The sequence below is a fragment of the Rutidosis leptorrhynchoides genome, chromosome 6, assembly GCF_046630445.1.
Source record: "Rutidosis leptorrhynchoides isolate AG116_Rl617_1_P2 chromosome 6, CSIRO_AGI_Rlap_v1, whole genome shotgun sequence".
Taxonomy (NCBI): domain Eukaryota; kingdom Viridiplantae; phylum Streptophyta; class Magnoliopsida; order Asterales; family Asteraceae; genus Rutidosis; species Rutidosis leptorrhynchoides.
Genome location: NC_092338.1, coordinates 278,450,365 through 278,474,897, shown reverse-complemented (window position 1 = coordinate 278,474,897; position 24,533 = coordinate 278,450,365).

The window sequence follows — 24,533 nt, the reverse complement described above, 5'->3', positions numbered from 1 at the left end:
GTTATGTTCAACCTTTTTAATTTAATGTCTTGTAGCTAAGTTATTATTATGCTTATTTAAAACGAAGTAATCATGATGTTGGGCTAATTACTAAAATTGGGTAATTGGGCTTTGTACCATAATTGGTGTTTGGACAAAAGAACGACACTTGTGGAAATTAGACTATGGGCTATTAATGGGCTTTATATTTGTTTAACTAAATGATAGTTTGTTAATTTTAATATAAAGATTTACAATTGGACGTCCCTATAAATAACCATATACACTCAATCGGACACGATGGGTGGGATATTTATATGTACGAATAATCGTTCATTTAACCGGACACGGGAATGGATTAATAGCCATTAGAATTATTAAAACAGGGGTGAAATTATGTACAAGGACACTTGGCATAATTGTTAACAAAGTATTAAAACCTTGGGTTACACGCAGTCGATAACCTGGTGTAATTATTAAACAAAGTATTAAAATCTTGTTACAGTTTAAGTCCCCAATTAGTTGGAATATTTAACTTCGGGTATAAGGATAATTTGACGAGGACACTCGCACTTTATATTTATGACTGATGGACTGTTATGGACAAAAACCAGACAGACATATTAAATAATCCAGGACAAAGGACCATTAACCCATGGGCATAAAACTAAAATCAACACGTCAAACATCATGATTACGGAAGTTTAAATAAGCATAATTCTTTTATTTCATATTTAATTTCCTTTATTTTATATTTAATTGCACTTCTAATTATGGCACTTTTATTTATTGTTATTGTATTTAATTGCACTTTTAATTATCGTACTTTTTAATTATCGCACTTTTATTTATTGAAATTTCATTATCGTTATTTATTTTACGCTTTAAATTAAGTCTTTTAATTATTTAATATTTTACATTTTGTTTTAACTACGACTAAAGTTTTAAAAATCGACAAACCGGTCATTAAACGGTAAAAACCCCCCTTTATAATAATAATAATATTACTTATATATATTTGTATTTTTATAAATTAAACTAATATAGCGTTAAGCTTTGTTTAAAGATTTTTTTTCCCTGTGGAACGAACCGGACTTACTAAAAACTACACTACTGTACGATTAGGTACACTGCCTATAAGTGTTGTAGCAAGGTTTAAGTATATCCATTCTCTAAATAAATAAATATCTTGTGTAAAATTGTATCATATTTAATAGTATTTTATACCCCTTAGCTTTGACATCAAGTATTTTTGGCGCCGCTGCCGGGGAACTTAAAATCTAGCTTAAAAGCCGGAAGCGCAATGCTAAATATATAAAAAAAAATTATTTTTAGTTTACTTTTATAAAAATACGCTTTTGTAAAAATACGTTTTAAATATTCGAAAATATAGAAAAAAAAAACAAAAATATAAATATTTTTAAGAGTTTGTTAAATATTTAAGTTTTGTAAAGTTTCTTTATTTTTATTTTATAAAAATATAAGTCTTATTTAAATATTTTGTTTTTATTAAAAACATAAAAAAAACCAAAAGAAAAAATATATATATAATTACGTTGAACCTGTCAAACGAAACAACCTGATCTGAAATTTGAAATCTCGCGACTCGCGGAGTTTTCCAGCTTCGAGAACCGCGACTCGCGGAGTTCTCTCTGACACGGGTACACAGAAACCCTAACAGCATCATTACGTAATTATTATTATTATTAATAATTAAAAACCCTAATTAGGTTTTAATTTTTAATTAATTAAGTTTAGTTTATTTATTTAATTTGTATATTTAGTTTAATTAATTTAAATAAATTATAAAATTAACACTCTTATAAAATAAATAATATAAAAATAATATTTTTATAAAAATTGTACTTTTTTCAACTTTTAGTATATTTTTATATTTTGTCCCTTTTTAATTGTTTTAGCGTAATATTTGTATTTTTCGCTCATATTTAGTTTTAAATATAGTTTTTGCCATAGTTATTTTTACCTCTAGATTTTCAGGCTTTGTCGTAAAATCCCTTAAGTGCTTTTTCTTTAGACTAAGATTTAAGTGCTCTAGAATTTTGCGACGCCTATCTAAGTTTTAGTACCTTTTTAAGTTATTGCCATTTGGGATATAGTTTTACTTGTAAGCTTTAATATTTTTAGACGCAACTTTTAATTTTTAGGTTTTAGTTCCTTTTTAAGTTTAGACGCGCTATTTTCTTATTTCTCGACGCCTTTTACCTATGTATCAATTATCACTCCAATTAGTAATCTCAATTTGCGATTATAATTTTAAGTTAGTGATAGTAATAAGGTTGGGTTAGTCGAGTGTTTTTAAATTTTATAAGTCGCTCTTTTTCTTTTCTTTTTCGACCTTTTTCGACGCGCTCTTTTTCTTTCTTATTTCTCGCTATTCTAGTTTTAGGACATAGATTTTTATTCTACTTCTTATCAAAATTTCTTAAAATTACGAAAATTTATTTTAAGTGGTTAAATTGATAGACATCAAAGTTTTATGGTTCGTAGTAATAGTTAGATTTGTACGTGGACCGGGTTATTGGAGCCAAACAGTCCTCAATTATATTGAGACCAAATGAATCCTGCCCCTCTGCTGCATCTTTTGGCTATTCAAAACGTGGGCAAAATCAGAAAAGTCTATTAATTGGATAACTTATATAATTTTTCTTTCCTTTTAAAAACTAATAGGATATTCAGTGAATGCACCGAGCAAGACGTTCACCACCTTTTGTACGTTCACCACCTGTAACCAGATCAAGACATCTAGCTAATATTGTCGCCGTTGATTTTTCTTTAGAATCGTCATCCAGTCGACCAAGTACTCCAATTCAAATTTTCGATAATCCATTTTTTGAACCTGACCTCACAATTGAGAATCCGGAGAATATTCAGGGACGATTCATAGATCCTGAACCATTAATTTTTCCTCCGGAACCACCAATCATTCAAACAGAGATTGTTGAGGAACGAACCATTAAATCAGAATCCTCTAGTGATTCAGATTCAACAAATTCAATTATGGAAAATCTGGAACCTTTAAGCATGGAAGACCGAATGAGAGCTAAACGCACTAGCCAAGGTCACGCAATTACTCATCCAGACATTAATGCGCCAGATTATGAAATCAAAGGACAAATTCTACATATGGTGACTAATCAATGCCAATTTAGTGGTGCGCCGAAGGAAGATCCAAATGAACATCTTCGTACCTTTAATAGGATCTGCACACTATTTAAAATCCGAGAAGTGGAGGATGAACAGATATATCTCATGTTATTTCCCTAGACTTTAAAGGGAGAAGCCAAAGATTGGTTGGAATCGTTACCTGAAGGGGCGATTGATACATGGAATGTTTTAGTTGAAAATTTTCTTAACCAATTCTTTCCGGCATCTAAAGCCGTAAGACTTCAAGGAGAAATTGTTACGTTCACACAGAAACCGAATGAAACTCTATATGAGGCGTGGACTAGATTTGGAAAGTTATTAAGAGGATGTCCGCAACATGGTTTAGACACCTGTCAAATAGTACAAATATTCTACCAAGGATGCGACTTCACTACAAGGAAAGACATCGATATAGCAGCTGGTGGTTCTATTATGAAGAAAACCGAAACTGATGCTTACAAAATTATTGATAACACTGATTCCCACTCACATGAGTGGCATCAAGAAAAAGATATCGTTAGATCATCTAAAGCAGCTAGAGCCGATTCTAGCCATGACTTAGATTCCATTTTTGCAAAGATAGATGTTGTCGAGAGACGAATGGAAAAGATGACTAAAGATATACACTCAATAAGAATTAGTTGTGAGCAATGTGGAGGACCACATTTGACAAAAGATTGTCTCAGTATTGAACTAACAATGGAACAAAGAGAGAATGTTTCATATCTAAACCAAAGGCCTGGAAATAATTATCAGAATAATTATCAACCGCCAAGACCGATCTACAATCAAAACCAGAATTATAATCGAAATGTTCCATACAACAACCAACAAGGTCCTAGCAATCAACAAGTATCCAATAATACTTACAATCAGCAAAGACCTAATTTTCAAAACAAACCACCACAAACCGATGATAAAAAGCCGAATTTAGAAGATATGATGACAAAGCTAGTTGAAACTCAAACGTAGTTTTTAACATCTCAGAAACAAACGAATGAACAAAATGCTCAAGCATTTAGAAATCAACAAGCTTCTATTCAAAACTTGGAACAAGAAGTAAGTAACCTAGCAAGGTTAATAGGTGAAAGAAAACCAGGAAATTTACCTAGTGATACAAATGCTAACCCCCGGAATGAAACAGCTAAAGCTATTACCACAAGAAGTGGTACAACACTTAAACCACCTGAAATACCTGTAAATTCTGATGAAGCTATTCCTACTCCACAAGAACCACAACCTGAACAAGATAAGGAAAAGGAACCGGCAGTTGAAAAGGTTAATGAAGATAACACAGTTAAGGCTAAACCTTATGTTAAATCATACCAACCACCACTTCCTTACCCGAGTAAAATGAAAAAAGAGAACCATGAAGCCGAGCAATCCAAATTCTTGGATATGTTTAAACAAATAAATGTAAATCTTCCCTTCATTGATGTAATTTCAGGAATGCCTAGATATGCTAAATTTCTGAAAGATCTAATCACGAATAGAAAGAAAATGGAAGAACTCTCGGCTGTTACTATGAATGCTAATTGTTCTGCCGTGCTGTTGAATAAGATACCAGAAAAATTATCTGATCCAGGAAGTTTCACAATTCCATGTTTTCTGGGTAGTCTTAGTTCAATAGAAGCATTAGCAGACTTAGGTGCTAGTATAAATCTAATGCCGTATTCACTATACACTAAACTAGACCTTGGAGAATTGAAACCAACAAGAATAAGTATACAACTAGCCGATCGATCAATAAAATATCCTAGAGGGATAATGGAGAACATGCTAGTTAAAGTTGGTACTTTATTATTTCAAGTAGATTTTGTTGTTCTGGACATGGAAGAAGATTCTCAAGTTCCTCTCATATTAGGAAGACCATTCTTAAACACGGCTAAAGCAATGATAGACGTGTTTGGTAAGAAACTGACCCTAAGTATAGAGGACGAGAGTGTTACCTTTTCAGTTGATAGAGCAATGCAACAACCGCAATCTGCAGATGATACATGCTATTATATTCAAACTATAGATTCACATGCAGAATTATTAGAAGAATTTCCAGAATTACAAGGAACAGGAGAATGTTCTTTAGAAGAAGGAACTGAACCAATTGATGAAACTAAAATGTTAGCTACACTAATGGCTAATGGATATGAACCAACAACAGAAGAAATTCAAATGCTAAAAGAAGAAGACAGATATCGATACAAATCATCGATAGAAGAACCTCCGAAATTAGAGTTAAAGCCACTTCCAAACCATTTGGAATACGCTTATTTACATGGTGAATCTGAGTTACCTGTAATAATATCGTCTTCTCTTACTGAAAATGAGAAATCTCAACTCATTTCTGTGTTGAAAGCTCATAAACCAGCCATTGCTTGGAAGATTCATGATATTAAAGGAATAAGTCCTTCATATTGCACACATAAAATCCTTATGGAAGAAGGTCATAAAACGTATGTGCAACGCCAACGAAGACTAAATCCTAATATACAAGATGTTGTTAAAAAAGAAATTATTAAACTGCTAGATGCAGGTTTAATTTATCCTATTTCTGATAGTCCATGGGTAAGCCCAGTTCAATGCGTGCCTAAGAAGGGTGGCATGACTGTCATTACAAATGAGAAAAATGAGCTTATTCCTACTAGGACTGTAACAGGATGGCGTGTGTGTATTGATTATAGAAAATTAAATGACGCCACCAGAAAAGATCACTTTTTCTTACCTTTCATTGATCAAATGTTGGAAAGATTAGCCAGAAACAGTTACTATTGTTTTCTTGATGGTTTTTCCGGATATTTTCAATTCCAATAGCACCTGAGGACCAAGATAAAACCACGTTCACGTGCCCTTATGGTACTTTTGCTTACAAACGCATGCCATTTGGACTTTGCAACGCCCCTGCAACCTTTCAAAGGTGCATGATGGCGATTTTTCACGACATGATAGAAGAATGCATGGAAGTTTTCATGGATGACTTTTCAATCTTTGGTGATACATTTGAATCATGTGTAGTTAATCTTGAATGAATGCTTATTAGATGCGAACAATCAAATCTAGTACTTAATTGGGAGAAATGCCATTTCATGGTTAAAGAAGGCATCGTTCTTGGACATAAAATTTCAAAGGAAGGAATTGAAGTGGATAGAGCTAAAGTAGATGTAATTGCTAAACTTCCACATCCCACCAATGTTAGAGGAGTTAGGAGTTTTCTAGGGCATGCCGGTTTTTACCGACGTTTCATAAAAGATTTTTTCTAAAATTGCCACTCCTATGAATAAACTCCTAGAAAAGGATGCTCCATTCATCTTTTCAGATGAATGTATCAAATCTTTTAATATTCTTAAAGAGAAACTCACTAATGCGCCGATCATGATAACTCCAAATTGGAATCTACCATTTGAACTAATGTGCGATGCAAGTGATTTTGCAATGGGAGCCGTTTTAGGACAAAGGATTGAAAAACGATTTCAACCTATATATTATGCTAGTAAGACGTTACAAGGAGCACAAACAAATTACATAACTACTGAAAAAGAACTCCTTGCTATTGTCTTTGCTTTGGACAAATTTTGTTCATATCTCGTTCTAGCAAAAACGGTGGTCTATACCGACCATTCTGCTCTTAGATACCTATTTTCGAAACAAGATGCTAAACCAAGATTAATCCGTTGGATCTTACTCTTACAAGAATTCGATATTGAAATTCGAGATAAAAGAGGAGCAGAAAATCTCGCCGCTGATCATCTTTCTCGTCTTGAAAATCCCGAATTAGAAGTTCTAAATGAATCGGCCATACAAGACAACTTTCCTGATGAATATCTATTAAAGATAGATTATAATGAAATACCGTGGTTTGCAGACTATGTAAACTACTTAGTTTGTGGATTCCTTGAAAAAGGATTGTCGTACCAAAAACGAAAGAAATTCTTCAGTGATATAAAACACTATTTCTAGGAAGATCCACATTTGTTTAAAAGTTGTCCCGATGGAATAATACGCCGATGTGTATTCGGAGATGAAGCTAGTAAAATCTTAAACCATTGTCACACAGGACCAACAGGAGGGTATTATGGGCCTCAACTAACAGCAAGAAAAGTTTATGATGCTGGATTCTATTGGCCTACAATTTACAAAGACGCACACCTTCTTTGCAAATCCTGTGATGCTTGTCAAAGGGCAGGAAAAATAAGTCAACATGATGAAATGCCACAAAATGTCATTCAAGTATATGAAGTATTTGACATTTGGGGTATTGACTTTATGGGTCCATTTCCAAAATCTCATAATAATCTATATATTCTCGTAGCCATTGATTATGTATCTAAATGGGCGGAAGCACAAGTTCTCCCAACTAACGATGCATGAGTTGTAGTCAACTTTTTAAAATGTCTTTTTGCAAGGTTTGGAACACCGAAAGATTTAATAAGTGATCGGGGAACTCATTTTTGTAATAATCAACTTGAGAAAGTTCTCAAAAGATATGGAGTAACTCATAAAATCTCCACTGCATATCATCCACAAACTAGTGGACAAGTTGAAAATACCAACCGAGCTTTAAAACGTATTCTAGAGAAAACCGTAGGATCAAATCCGAAGAAATGGTCCATTAAATTGGAGGATGCACTCTCGGCTTTTAGAACAGCCTACAAAACTCCAATTGGAACCACACCTTTTAGACTCGTTTATGGAAAACCATGTCATCTTCTAGTAGAAATTGAACACAAAGCATTTTGGGCTTTGAAGACATGTAATCTTGATTTACATGAAGCCGGACGTCTACGGTTAAGTCAATTAAATGAATTAGAAGAATTAAGACATGAAGCATACGAAAATTCGTTAATCTATAAGGAAAGAACGAAGAAATGGCATGATAAAAGAATCAGAAGTTCAAAAGAATTTAAAGAAGGAGATAGAATTCTTCTTTTAAATTCACGATTCAAGCTATTTCCTGGAAAATTGAAATCAAGATGGTCTGGACCATTCATATTCAAAAGAGTTTTCCCATACGGAACAGTAGAATTGATAAATTCAAATGGGATTGAATTTAAAGTTAATGGTCACAGAGTTAAACACTACATAGATAGTCCGATGGAAGTCGACAAAAAAGTTAATCACAATTTCGATACCACAGCTAACTAAGTGTGGGGAGAATCAAGTCTTTTAAGGATTTTATGTATTTCTGTTAGAGTTAGATTGTCTATTTTCGTGTAGTTCTCGAAAATGGAACCCGAATGGTCTTTCCCTAGCAGACCCTAAAGAACTAGTCTTCTCCCCCCATTCTGAATTTTTATTTTTTTTTAGGTTTTTACAAAATGAAGACTTCCTGTGAACTAAACCATGGTCTAATGCTACACGCTTTGATTACTAACCGTAATAATGACATACTTCCGAGTGAACTGGTATCAGTAATCAGAGAAAGATTAGACGGAGTAAGAAAAGAATCCAGATGCGAAGATAATAAGTCACAATTTGGTAAAGAAAAATCAAAATCCGCAGTGAAAAGAAGAGCACGACACCTTGAAAAATGTCACAAATGCGGAAAATGGTCACATGGAGGTAAATGTTCAAATTATCAAACATATTCAAACACCGAATTTGTTACTTTATGCAGAGACGGACCGTTCATATGTTTAGAACAAAAAACACTGAATGCTCGAGGTTACGCCTATGTAGCCATGGAAAACCAATTAAACCGACTATCTTATGAGTGGGATAGATCGTATCACTAAGAATACTATCTCACAGGTAAGTCTGTACAGTTTTTATTTTTTTTATTTTCATTTTTAACCTTTTGATAATAAACGCTAATTTGTTCGCTATAAAGTATTAAATTGGTATTCGATGAAATTAGGTTTGGCGACCGAAATTATTGATATCATTCAAAAATTTATTATATCACTGCGATATTTAACGTTTATTCTTAAGGTATAAATATCTTTAATCAATCAACCCAAAATATTTCAAAATTTCGTCATGAGTTAAATTAGGTCATGGAACCGAAATTACTTTACCGAAAAGAGGGGCGCATATTTTTGATAATATTTGATTGATTAAAGTGGGATAAAAGCCAAAAAGATTTTTAATTTTATTTTTACCATGTTTTTAAAATTAATAAATTAATATTAAAATAATATTGTAAACTTTTTAAATCAATATATTTAAAATTGTAAATATTTGAAAAATTAATATTTTTAATATAAGTTTGTATGTATAAAAACAAAAATATAATATAAGTTTGGTGTGAATTTATAATATGAATTTTTAATTAAGTTTGGTGTGAATTTTTAATTTTATGCATTTTAAATCTAAGTTTGGTGTGAATTTAAAAACAAAAATTTACTTTATTTCGCTAAGTTAAAAATATGATTTTTAAAATTCGTCGTAAGTTGAAGACTAGGTCGTTGAACCGAAATTGCTTTACCCGAGGGAGGGACGAGAACTTTTATTATCATTATTTTTAATCTTAGTGAATTAAAGTATCCAAAAACATTAAAAAAAAATCTAAGCTTTTAAAAAAAACAATCGCTTGAAAATGACAAATTTTAAAATTTTGTCGAAGGACGGACTAGGACATCGATCCGAAACGACCTCGTCCTAAAACAAAGGAAAACAAAATTTTAAATTTATTTTATATTTATTTTATAAGTTAAGGTTTACATTAAAAAAAAATAGAAAGGCCGCGACTCGCGGAGTTTGTAAGGGTCAAACACCGCAAGTCGCGGAGAGACCAAAATTCAGAAAAAAATTAAAACGCTGGAAACAGATCAGTTGCACACTACCACCCACAAAAACTGCGAAAATACCCGAAAATCACCTCTAAAATCCGAATTTTTTAACCATTAATCATCACATTTTTTACTAAAATCATGTTGAGAAGGATGCTATCAAAGAATTACTCAAGAAAAATGGTAAATTTCTATACCTAAACACCATTTAATCCGAAAATTAGTGTTCTTGAGTAATTTTATACCCAATTCAATTTTGATGCTTTTTAGTGTAATTATGCTTAAATTGCTTATGTATTATGCTTGTATAACCTAGATTGATGCTATTTAACATGATTAGAAGCCTTAAACTTCAAATTTTGAGTAATCTAGGGTTTGTGTTCTTGAGCAATTTGGGGCTTTTTGATATAAACAGGTTATGGCCGATTTTTATCATGAATTATTGCTAAATTAAGTAGTGTAACATGTTTAGGTAGTTAAATGATCCAAACTTTGAGCCTAAACATGATTTTTGAGAATTAAAGTGGACTTTTTCAAGTCTAAAATTCATGAACTTGATTTTTGAGAGATAATGCCATATGAAACTTGTTTAATTACTAATAATGATTATTTTGACATGTTATTTGAGTTGAATGCTTATGAACTTGGCGAACATTTTCGTATATGCTTATTTGAAAAAGTGTAGATTTGATAAAAATATGAAAATGAGCATAAGTTTGATATAAATTGGACATGTCATTGTAATTATTTTGATTGATGATTTTGCTGACACTAATGCATATTTGGATGCACAAAAATTGTGTTTGATGTGTTTTGCAGACTGAAAGGGGTGAATCTTCATCCCAAGCTCGCAATGCTCCTCCTGAGAATGTGGAACAACAGGATGTTGATAGCTATTATAAACAAGATATACCTCATCCAGTTATGACATTTTCAGATATGCACGTGGAAAATTTGCACCCAAACTTGAGATTAGACAGATGTTGGATAGATTATCCAAAATACCAAAGGGGCTTGCATACTCTTCATTCTAAAGTTGTTGAAGTACCTAGGGTAATAGAATGGGGACTATTAGAAGTTGTAGAATTGGCCAAGCCAATTAGAGAATTACTTACACAGAGGTATGGTAATTCTACTTTTAACGACTGGGTACGATTATTCAACATGCGTAGACCTGTATATAAAGTATGGTGTGAAGAATTATTGTGTAGTATAGAAATAAATGATCGGGTAGTTAATTTAACCGATCGTTCTTTTATTAGATTTTTGTTAGGAGGTTCGATGCGCCACATGTCTCTACTAGACATGGCTCAGGCCTTACGTATATATACGCCTGAGGAGTTAGCATCTGCCGATTGTAGAGGGTTGATATTGAACGGTAGGAAAATTGATGAAAATTTTAATACGCATGGTGTATGGAGTCAAATGACTAGCCATCACCGATTTAAAGGGGGAAATTACTCTTATTTGGATATAGATAGAGCAGAGTTAAGAGTAATTCATAGGTTTTTAGCTAATTCGATTACACAAAGAGGTAAGAATAAGGAAAAGGTAAATGAACAGGATTTGTTTTACCACATGTGTATTCGAGACCCACAAAGCACTGTAAGTATACCTTATTGTGTGGGTTATTATTTATCAGCTATGGTTAGGGGCATGAGACCGCACAGTATAATAGGAGGTGGTATATTTATTACTTTGATTGCTGAATATCTCGGTGTGGATATAAGTCGGGGGGATTATTAATCGAAGAACCAGAACCCCGCGATACAATTGGTTTAAATGTATATCATGGTGCAAAGGTTTTGGAAAGGCGAAATAACGCCGCAGTACAATACCATGGTAGACATCCACAGGTTGAGAGAAACCAACAGCCAGGTAATGTGGGAGGGGGAAATGAAATGACAGAAATGCAAAGGTTTATAGCTTCACAAGAGTATGAAAATGCTAGACATAGAGCATTTGAAGATTGGCAGGTTCATCAAAACCAAATCATAGCTCATTTCCAACATGTAGGTAGAAACTATATTCCTACTCCATCGCCCGTATTCCCTCCCTGGTCTATAGAGATCCAACCACCGTATCCTACTTATAACCCAGCTGAAGTATTTTATAACACATATGGTTATGCATGGAACCCCTTCTGGTATCAGTATCATCCCTAGTCTACTTAGTTTTATTTATTTTATTATTTGTAATGTTGATACATTTAATACTTATGTTGGAATTGTATTAGTTTTTATAATTTACTAACTTTTATTATTAGATTTTAATAATTTTTGAATGTGGGGTAATATACCAAACTTCAAAAATATGTATATATGTTTGCAGTTTATCTTATGTACACAACAGGGTAAAACAACGCATTTTCAAAGACTGGCATTATGTTCAGCAAAAGCAACTAATTTTGACGACAAGATGCAAAATATATGTGAAATAACAACATGACGGAATGAATAAATGATGTGAACCATTTATCATTCAGCAAACAAACGCCAATATGTTTGGAAACTTTGGTAAAATTTAATCATTTTTCTACGCTAATCACCCTCAATAATTTAAATTGTTACTGATTTCTTGCAAATGAGGGCATTGCAAGATCTTAATGTGGGAAGGGGTTAAATTCTTTCGGATTTTTAAAATTTTTACTTTATACACTTGGTTACCATTAAAAATACTAGTAAAGCAGTAGTTGTATTAGAATCTAGTGCTCTCTGATAACAAAGAACAGCCCTAGTCTTATATACTGACTACCCAATTCTAGAAAAAAAATTTCAAAATTTTCAATTAAATGAACTCAAAATCATGTTTATACATATTTATGAACGATAAAACTAGGTGTTAACACCGAAATTATTGTTACCTCGGAAAGGACATAAATTGAGAAACAAACCAAAATGTTAGAATTCATTTAAGAATGGAATAGAAGAAAATAAAAAGGCAAAGAAAATAAAATAAAAGGCAAGTGTGGGAAAATTTACCAAGTTATTTTAAACATATGTCACATATTTCTGTAACAAATAACTGAAAATACTTTTGCTTTGGACTAAACTAAAAAGTTTTACCCAATTTACTGTAAGAAAGATGGATCTACACGATGAATCAATTCCATCATTAAAAGGAAGTAAAGTCTTCCGAAAAAGACACGCGCTTCTTGATTTAGGTCATGAAGTTGTCGTTCAGACCAGCTGTAGGTTGACGAAAAATCTTGAAAAGTCATCACTAAAATCAGCATGAAATCCACGGACCTCAGCATCAAACAGGGTCGCCAAGTGGTCAGATTTATCCTAACCATGAGAGGATCTGTCTCGTAAAATGGGGGGCACCGTGCAAATTAGCTTGATAAGACTAATGAATCAGATCCCCAGAAAGGATAATCTCCTTAAAAGATCAAAAATCAGCTTTTAAGACTGATATTACTCAATCCTTGAGATTGACCTTAAAGATTGAGAATTACAAACTCATGGAATTCAATGATATCTAAACTCGAGCTTGAACGAGAAAATATTTTGATCAAAAATTACAAACCGATTTGTTTTCTGAAAACCTATTTTCAATGCGTTCATTACCATTGAACATAAAATCCTAGGAATTCACCTGGAATTCATTAGGTCACCTGAACCAAATCGGGTGTCAACCGTAAGAACGGTGGTTGCATAGTATGGTCAAAGACAGGACCTTGTGCCAGACCGAAAAATTATAAGGGTGAGCTTTACTATTGCTCCTACAAAGGATAGTAATTGCGTCCGACATGTTATAGACCATAATTAAAAGCATGTCAGGGGACATTGCCTTAAACAGTGCTTGTTCAACGCTTTCCTTTACAAACGAACGGTAGTTTATCGAAAGGTAATATACGGAACAAGTAAACTGGATGTGTTGCTTTCCCAATACAAGGTTAGCAAGTGGGTGACACAAAACCACAAGTTTTGAGCTAAAATTTCAAATCTGAAACCCACCAAACCCACAAAAAGAATTTACAAACACCGGTGAAGGGTTATTCAGGAAAACTCATCTAGGGTAAAAGCTAGATTTAATATTCAAAAGATCAAATGTTTTCATAAAGATCCAATTTCCTTAATGGATCTAAATTTTTATAATCATGTGAGACTGTAAACCATATCGTTACTACCATTGTTTATACCGCCGTATAGAAATCACTGATGTACAAAGTGTGAAGAATAAAGAAGTGATTCTAGTATTTCAAGACTATATTGCTTGAGGACAAGCAACGCTCAAGTGTGAGAATATTTGATAATGCTAAAAACGAGCATATATTTCATAGCATTATTCCTCAAGAAAGACAAGCTTTTAGTTGCAATTGTTCTATTTACAAGTGATATTCGTTTAAATAATAAAAGGTGAAGACAAAAGACAGATTCGACGAATTGAAGACGCAAACGACCAAAAAGCTCAAAAGTACAAAATACAATCAAAGAGGTTCCAATTATTGAAAAGAAACGTCTCAAAATTACAAGAGTACAAGATTCAAAACGCAAAGTACAAGATATTAAATTGTACGCAAGGACGTTCGAAAATCCGGAACCGGGACCAGAGTCAACTCTCAACGCTCGACGCAACGGACTAAAAATTACAAGTCAACTATGCACATAAATATAATATAATACTTAAATAATTACTAAAATTATTTATATATTATATTTATTTATATAATCCGTCGACAAGCTAGGAGCCAAGGCTTGGTGAGCTATAAAAACAAACTCCGCGACTCGCGGAGTTTGAAGAAGGAAAGAGCCGCGAGTCGCGGAGATTCAGAAAGGACCCGTCCTAATCCGCCTGGACGAAGTCATCAACAGGGGTGAAATTATGTACAAGGACACTTGGCATAATTGTTAACAAAGTATTAAAACCTTGGGTTACACGCAGTCGATAACCTGGTGTAATTATTAAACAAAGTATTAAAATCTTGTTACAGTTTAAGTCCCCAATTAGTTGGAATATTTAACTTTGGGTATAAGGATAATTTGACGAGGACACTCGCACTTTATATTTATTACTGATGGACTGTTATGGACAAAAACCAGACGGACATATTAAATAATCCAGGACAAAGGACAATTAACCCATGGGCATAAAACTAAAATCAACACGTCAAACATCATGATTACGGAAGTTTAAATAAGCATAATTCTTTTATTTCATATTTAATTTCCTTTATTTTATATTTAATTGCACTTCTAATTATCGCACTTTTATTTATTGTTATTGTATTTAATTGCACTTTTAATTATCGTACTTTTTAATTATCGCACTTTTATTTATTGAAATTTCATTATCGTTATTTATTTTACGCTTTAAATTAAGTCTTTTAATTATTTAATATTTTACATTTTGTTTTAACTACGACTAAAGTTTTAAAAATCGACAAACCGGTCATTAAACGGTAAACCCCCCCCCCCTTTATAATAATAATATTACTTATATATATATTTGTATTTTTATAAATTAAACTAATATAGCGTTAAGCTTTGTTTAAAGATTTTTTTTCCCTGTGGAACGAACCGGACTTACTAAAAACTACACTACTGTACGATTAGGTACACTGCCTATAAGTGTTGTAGCAAGGTTTAAGTATATCCATTCTCTAAATAAATAAATATCTTGTGTAAAATTGTATCATATTTAATAGTATTTTATACCCCTTAGCTTTGACATCAGTAAGCATTTTTGTAAAGTAGAAGTATTTTGATAAGTGTCTTGAAGTCTTTCAAAAGTGTATGAATACATATTAAAACACTACATGTATATACATTTTAACTGAGTCATTAAGTCATCGTTAGTCCTTACATGTAAATGTTGATTTGAAACCTTTAAGTTAACTATCTTGTTAAATGTTGTTAACTCAATGTTTATTATATCTAATGAGATGTTAAATTATTATATTATCATGATATTATGATATATTAATATATCTTAATATGATATATATACATTTAAATGTCGTTACAACGATAATCGTTACATATATGTCTCGTTTCGAAATCCTTAAATTAGTAATCTTGTTTTTACATATGTAGTTCATTGTTAATATACACAATGACATGTTTACTTATCATTTATCATGATTAAACATAGTGTATCAATATCTTAATATGATTCATATGTATTTAGTAAGACGTTGTTATAACGATAATCGTTATATATATCGTTTCGAGTTTCTTAAATCAATAAACTCAATTTTATGTATATAACTCATAGTTAAAATACCTAATGAGATACTTACTTATCATAATATCATGTGAAACAACCCAACCCGTATTCCATACGATAAAATTTTTTTTTATACAACACATTTACGCGCCAATTAAATATGTAAACCATTCCACAAGATCCACTTAAACGTACAACAATTTAAATGTTTACAAAAGGCACGAAGGCCATTAATCAAATTCAATACAAGTCTGACCCACTACAATTGATAGTTTATAATCCAAACGACACTCGAGCATGGTTTGGGACTAAACTGCCCAAAACATTAGGCCAACTTCCAAGCTTCAACAAAACATCATCAAGGGCCACTTAATGCCCGATAACCCCCTTGCCCTTATCCGTACCTGCGACTAAAAAGATAAACAACGAGAGGGGTAAGCTAACGCTTAGTGAATGCAATAATTATACACGTACATATATAATATACTTACTTGCAAACACTTAAACACATAACGCATACATGCTAGCAACACAATTAGCTTATCATCTCAATTATAAACTATAAACTTCCAATATCACAAGCTAGCAATGCAATAGCATATATACAAACCGTACAATATAATATGCTTACACTACAACACAATAACCATGGTTAACTAATTGTACAAGGGATGGTACTCGAATTTCCCATTGGTGTTCATAACATCCATTAGTGTACTTAGCACCTCGTATCACTAACCCCCGGGTGGCATCTTAACACCTCGATACTTCACCCTCGGGTGGTGTCTTAACACCTCGACACTTCACCCTTTAGCATGGAGTGGCGTCTTAACACCTTGACACTTCACTCCTAGGTGGCATCTTAACACCTCGATGCTTCACCTCGAGTGGCATCTTAACACCTCGATGCTTCACTCGTCACGTGAAACGTGGTGTCTTAACACCTCGACACTTCACATCTCACGCTACCACAAATAAATATATTATATACCTACGCATATAATTATTCCACTCACCTTAACACTTCGGTGGTGATTTAAATGCTTCCGAAGGCTTCAAAGCAAAGTACCTAATTACATAAGTACACATTCGATTACACAACTAGTGGAATTAACCACATTACACTTACTTGAGCATTTAATGACCCAATTCGCATTAAATGACTCAACCATACCAAAACCGCCCTTAAATGGCCAAGACCCGACTTTAATCACTAAAGCTAGTAAATTAAGTCTACTAACATCAACTAACACAAACTTAGGTTAATTCATACCCATTTCACCCAAACTAGGTCAACTTGTCCATTTTGGATCCATTTAACACTTTCACTACCAAACTTGTCAAACATGACCCAAATAACATCTCTTTCAACTTTAACAAGCGTGTTAGTGACTAAAAACGCCATTTAACATTTATAACCCCGAATCATAACACCAAACCCTAGGTTATGGCCATTTGGGTTTTCTTTCCTCAACACAACCCAAGTTCGCCCATTTTAACCCCAAATGGGTCACATAAGTTCCAAATGAACAAAACCCTAGCATAAACTAATTAAAACTCAAAACTTAGAGTTAGAACTTACCGAGACTATCAACGCGTAGCTAGAGACACAAGGAACAACTTTAATTCTTGCTCCAAAGATCAACCCTCAATCCTTCACTCTCAAATCTTGCTTTTAATTCAATTGGGTTTTAAGTTTTGAGAGAGAAATTGGAAAGAAAAGAGAAAAGAAATAAATGAAATGGATGAGTGGTTGGGATTTAATGCTCCCATCTGATTTATACGCGAAATTACCAATTTGCTCCTTGAAGTCATTCAATTTGAGCTAAAATCGGAGTCAGAACTGCAGAGTTGTCGCAGCGCGGCGATATATGTCGCGGCGCGACATTACGAAGGAAAAACAACCTCTCTTAACCCACTTTCTGAACCTGGTTCGCTTGAAATGCCTCGGCGCGGAACCCTGTTTCGCGGCACGACACATAAGGGGAAAATCGACCCTTCTTAATCCAATTGCTGATCTGGATTTGCTTTATATGCCGCGGCGCGGCCCAATGTGTCGCGGCGCGGCATTGGCCGTCACCTGGACACTTCGGCAACCTTAAACAAAATTTGATTTTATTTAATTCGTACACTTAAATCTCGCTTCCTATATTCGCCTAACCTTCAACAATAGTCTCATAAGACTTAACGCTAACAAAGCCCATGTATAAACTTGTATTCGCACACATTATCAAGTATATATATATAAATATCTAGACATTTAAGCATAGTCTAGCAAGTTACAAACGTACAATGATTAAGTATGTACCTTTCAATATGTACGGGAAAAACGGGATGTTACAACTCTCCCCTACTTGAATCGGAGCGCGTCCTCGCGATCCAAGCCGCATGACGAGAGGGAAGATAAACGAACACAAATTCTTCGGGCTCCCAAGTAAACTCATAACCTTTACTACGACGCCATTGAACTTTAAAAGTCCTAACCTCTTTATTTCTCAACCTTTTGACCTTCTCATCGAGTATAGCAATCGGCTTCTCAATATACTCTAACTTATTGTTTAGCTCGATCTCGTCTAAAGGCACCCATGAAGAATCATCCGCAAGACACTTACGGAGATGGGAAACATGAAATGTATTATGGATCCCCGCAAGCTCTTCGGGTAATTCCAAACGATATGCAACTTCGCCAACACGAGATAAAATCTTAAACGGACCGATAAACCGAGGAGCTAACTTTCCTCGTTTTCAAAACCGAATAACACCTTTCCATGGCGAAACCTTAAGCATCACCATGTCACCTTCTTGAAGTTCGATCATTCGTCTACGTTTGTCGGCATACGACTTTTGTCTATCTTGAGCCTTTTTCAAATGCTCTCGAATCATATCAATCTTGCTATTCATTTCTAAGACCAAATCGGTACTCCCGATTTCCCTTTGACCCACTTCACCCCAACAAATCGGGGTTCGACACCTTCGCCCATAAAGCATCTCATACGGTGGCATCCCGATACTAGTATGATAACTATTATTGTACGAGAATTCCACCAAAGGTAAGTGCTCGTCCCAACTACCACCAAAATCAATAATACACGCACGTAACATATCCTCCAATGTTTGATTCGTACGTTCGGTTTGACCGTCCGTTTGAGGATGGTACGCCGTGCTCAATTTCAATTGTGTACCCATATCTTCATGAAACTTTTCCCAAAACCGAGATGTAAAACGGGTATCTCGATCTGATATAATAGATATAGGAACCCCATGTCGAGCGACCACTTCCTTGATAAACAACTTAGCCAAGGTCTCCGACGATATCGCTTCTTTAATGGGAAGAAACAAAGCACTTTTCGTCAACCGGTCAACTATCACCCAAATCGTATCAAATTGGGTTCTCGCCGTCTTAGGTAACTTTGTTATGAAATCCATGGTAATGTGCTCCCATTTCCATTTCGGGATTTCTAACGGTTGCAACTTACCATACGGATTTTGGTGTTCGGCTTTTACTTGTAAACACGTGACACATTGCTCAACATACTTCACAACATCACGTTTCATGCCCGGCCACCAATAATATTTCTTCAAGTCAAGATACATTTTCGTCACGCCGGGATGAATGGAGTATTTTGACTTATGTGCTTCATCAAGTAGCACTCGTCGGTAATCACCCATCTTAGGCACCCACACCCTTCCTTGGAAGGACAACAAACCACGCGGACCCATAGTAATAAACTCCTATTGGCCCACGATTCGCTCCGTATGCTTGTTGTGGACATAAGCCTCTATTTGAATCTCACCAAGCTTTTCAAGAAAGTCGTTGGTAATAATCAAACGTAACGACCCCACTTTTATCGCCGGATGTTGACTCTTTCGACTCAACGCATCCGCGACCACATTCGCCTTACCCGGATGATAAAGTATTTCACAATCGTAGTCTTTCACCACATCCATCCACCTACGTTGGCGATAATTCAAATCTCGTTGATTAAAGAGATGTTTCAAACTCTTATGATCCGAATAAATCGTACACTTGATGCCATACAAGTAATGGCGCCAAATTTTCAATGCATGTACTACCGCCGCCAACTCAAGATCATGAGTCGGATACCTCGTTTCATGTTCCTTTAATTGTCGAGAGGCATAAGCGATGACTTTACCTCTTTGCATTAGAACACACCCGAGTCCATTTAAAGACGCATCACAATAGACCGTCATGTCTTCTACACCTTCCGGCAACACTAACACCGGAGCTTGACACAACTTCTCTTTTAACAATTGAAAAGCAATTTCTTGCTCGTTCTCCCAATTAAATCTTGTGTTCTTTCTCGTCAACTTTGTCAATGGAGAAGAAATCTTAGAAAAGTCTTGGATAAACCGACGATAATACCCGGCCAATCCGAGAAAACTTCGGATTTCCGTAGGCGTAGTCGGTCGTCCCCGGATCTACTTGAATACCGTCCATATTCACCATATGGCCAAGGAATTGAACTTCCCTTAGCCAAAATTCACATTTTGAGAATTTTGCATACAACTTCTCCTTCCGCAACGTCTTTAACACACACCGCAAATGATGTTCATGTTCCTTCATACTCTTCGAATAAACGAGTATGTCGTCAATGAACACAATTACTGACTTGTCCAACATAGGTTGGCACACTCGGTTCATAAGATCCATGAATGCCGCCGGTGCATTCGTAAGACCAAAAGGCATTACCACAAACTCAAAATGCCCATAACGCGTTCGAAAAGCCGTTTTCTCAATATCTTCCTCACGGACCCGCATTTGGTGATAGCCGGACCGTAGGTCGATTTTAGAGAAATACGTTGCACCTTGGAGTTGATCAAACAAATCGTCAATCCGAGGCAATGGATAACGATTCTTGATCGTCACTTTATTCAACTCCCGATAATCGATGCACATCCGCATACTACCATCTTTCTTTTTCACAAACAAAACCGAAGCGCCCCATGGAGAAGCACTCGGTCGAATGAAACCCTTTTCAAGCAACTCTTGGGTTTGGTTTAACAACTCTTGCATTTCCATTGGTGCTAAACGATAAGGAGTTTTAGCAATGGGGGTAGCCCCCGGAACCAACTCAATGCGAAATTCAACTTGTCTTTTCGCCGGGACACCCGGTAACTCATCCGGAAAAACGTCTTCAAATTCATTAACCACAGGGATTTCACGAATGGTTGGTGGCTCATCACGAGTATCAACAACATGGGCAAGAAAAGCCATGCCACCACTAACAAGGAAACGACGTGCCCGTGCAAAAGTGCATATCGATACAAGTCTCCTTCGCTTATCGCCATGAATAATTAATTCTCCCCCACTTGGGGTCTTCACCCAAATGAATTTATCATGGCATGCAATATCGGCTCTATTAAGATCGAGCCAATCCATACCAATAACAATATCAAAATCACCCAAAGTCGTCGGAATAAGATCGATCTTAAACGTTTCGGAACCAAATACAACATTACAATCCTTACACACATCAACCACTAGCGCCGTCTTGCCATCCGCTATTTCAACTTCTACCGGATGACTTAACTTAACTAGCGGTTTATTTAACTTAGGCACAAATCAAGGCAACACAAAGGACAAATTAGCCCCACTATCAAAAAGTATCCGTGCCGGATTAGAGTTAACTATGAAAGTACCTGAGATGACTTCATTGGATTGCTTGGCCTCATCATTGGTCATCAAATAGTTGCGACCCCTAGCCGTACCCGCCGCCTTCTCTAGACGCTTAACATTATCGTTGCGCAAATCGGGACACTCCGGCTTCTTATGCCCTTCTTTACCGCAATTAAAACAAGTGAGCTTGTTTCCGGAAGATGGTTTTGGACAATCACGAGCCATATGACCCGCTTGCCCACAATTATAGCACGTAAAAGTAAAACCACCGGAAGCGCCCTTCTTCATGCTATTGACACTTTTGGAACTTTTCTTGTTCTTTTTGTTCGAAAAGTTTGAATAGCTCGAACCTTCACTTTTTCTCTTGCCAAAAGTAAAACCACTCTTTCTTAAGATGAGCGACTCGAAACCTTTGGCCATGTCAAACAACTCATCAAAGCTTTTCACTACGTTCACACTAATCTTATCTTGATAGTTGTCGTTCAAGGTTCGATAGAAATCTTCCTTCAACATTTTATCATTCCCGACGTACTCCGGGCAAAATTGGGTTTTGGACAAAAACACGGATTTGAGAGTGTTCAAATCCATCGACCCTTGCCTCAAGGAACGTAACTCGTCCTTAAGCCTAGTAAGATCGGCCGAAGTTCGGTATTCCTTGAAATATTCGGACTTGAATTCATCCCAAGTGAATTCCATGCATTGCTCTTCACCATAAACTTGGAGCTTTGCGTCCCACCACAACTTGGCATCGCCCCTCAACATACTACACCCGTACCTTGTCCTCTTATCGAGAGGACATTCACATGTACGGAAGGCCCCCTCCATATCGGAGATCCAACGGGCGCTCTTAAGAGGATCTCTTTCACCATCAAAAGAGGGAGGTTGAGAGTCCTTGAAATTCTTATAGAAAAAGTCCCGTCTTCCCACATTATCTTCACGAAGAACGGCCTTAACTTGCTCCTTTACCATATTGACTAATTTCTCGTCAATCGTATCTAGGAACATCTTCTTAACGTCCTCGAGAAAAGCCTCATGATGCCTTTTCAAAATGGCCTCAACCTTGGCCGTAAACTCGACTTCTTCACTAGTACCTCCGCCGTTGATATCATGCCCGTTTCTCATCTTCATTCTATAAGACGGAATAGATTAAACCACAAAAACGAAAGGACAAATTACATATGTATATACATATACGCCACACTACTCCATCTCGCTCAACAATCGTCGTACATTGCTTGTTTAACACGATTTGCACCCGTAACAACGGTAGCTACTCGTTGTTATGCGAGCACGTCGCATTCACTTGCTAGTACAACATCCGTCTTGCTTTATGATTGCTAAACACAACACAAAACAATTAGCACAAGGTTAATTCACATAAACCTAAGCACTAATCAACTCCCGGTCCGACCCGTCTCCTACAAGTCCCGCATAACGCGCATACACAATAAAGTCTAAGTCTAGGCGCCTATCTCAAGTCGCCTAAATCCCTTAGACCATGCTCTGATACCACTTGAAACAACCCAACCCGTATTCCATACGATAAAATTTTTTTTTTTATACAACACATTTACGCGCCAATTAAATATGTAAACCATTCCACAAGATCCACTTAAACGTACAACAATTTAAATGTTTACAAAAGGCACGAAGGCCATTAATCAAATTCAATACAAGTTTGACCCACTACAATTGATAGTTTATAATCCAAACGACACTCGAGCATGGTTTGGGACTAAACTACCCAAAACATTAGGCCAACTTCCAAGCTTCAACAAAACATCATCAAGGGCCACTTAATGCCCGATAACCCCCTTGCCCTTATCCGTACCTGCGACTAAAAAGATAAATAACGAGAGGGGTAAGCTAACGCTTAGTGAATGCAATAATTATACACGTACATATATAATATACTTACTTGCAAACACTTAAACACATACCGCATACATGCTAGCAACACAATTAGCTTATCATCTCAATTATAAACTATAAACTTCCAATATCACAAGCTAGCAATACAATAGCATATATACAAACCGTACAATATAATATGCTTATACTACAATACAATAACCATGGTTAACCAATCGTACAAGGGATGGTACTCGAATTTCCCATTGGTGTTCATAACATCCATTAGTGTACTTAGCACCTCGTATCACTAACCCCCGGGTGGCATCTTAACACCTCGATACTTCACCCTTGAGTGGCATCTTAACACCTCGACACTTCACCCTTTTGCATGGAGTGGCGTCTTAACACCTCGACACTTCACTCCTAGGTGGCATCTTAACACCTCGATGCTTCACCTCGAGTGGCATCTTAACACCTCGATGCTTCACTCGTCACGTGAAACGTGGTGTCTTAACACCTCGACACTTCACATCTCACGCTACCACAAATAAATATATTATATACCTACGCATATAATTATTCCACTCACCTTAACACTTCGGTGGTGATTTAAATGCTTCCGAAGGCTTCAAAGCAAAGTACCTAATTACATAAGTACACATTCGATTACACAACTAGTGGAATTAACCACATTACACTTACTTGAGCATTTAATGACCCAATTCGCATTAAATGACTCAACCATACCAAAACCGCCCTTAAATGGCCAAGACCCGACTTTAATCACTAAAGCTAGTAAATTAAGTCTACTAACATCAACTAACACAAACTTAGGTTAATTCATACCCATTTCACCCAAACTAGGTCAACTAGTCCATTTTGGATCCATTTAACACTTTCACTACCAAACTTGTCAAACATGACCCAAATAACATCTCTTTCAACTTTAACAAGCGTGTTAGTGACTAAAAACGCCATTTAACATTTATAACCCCGAATCATAA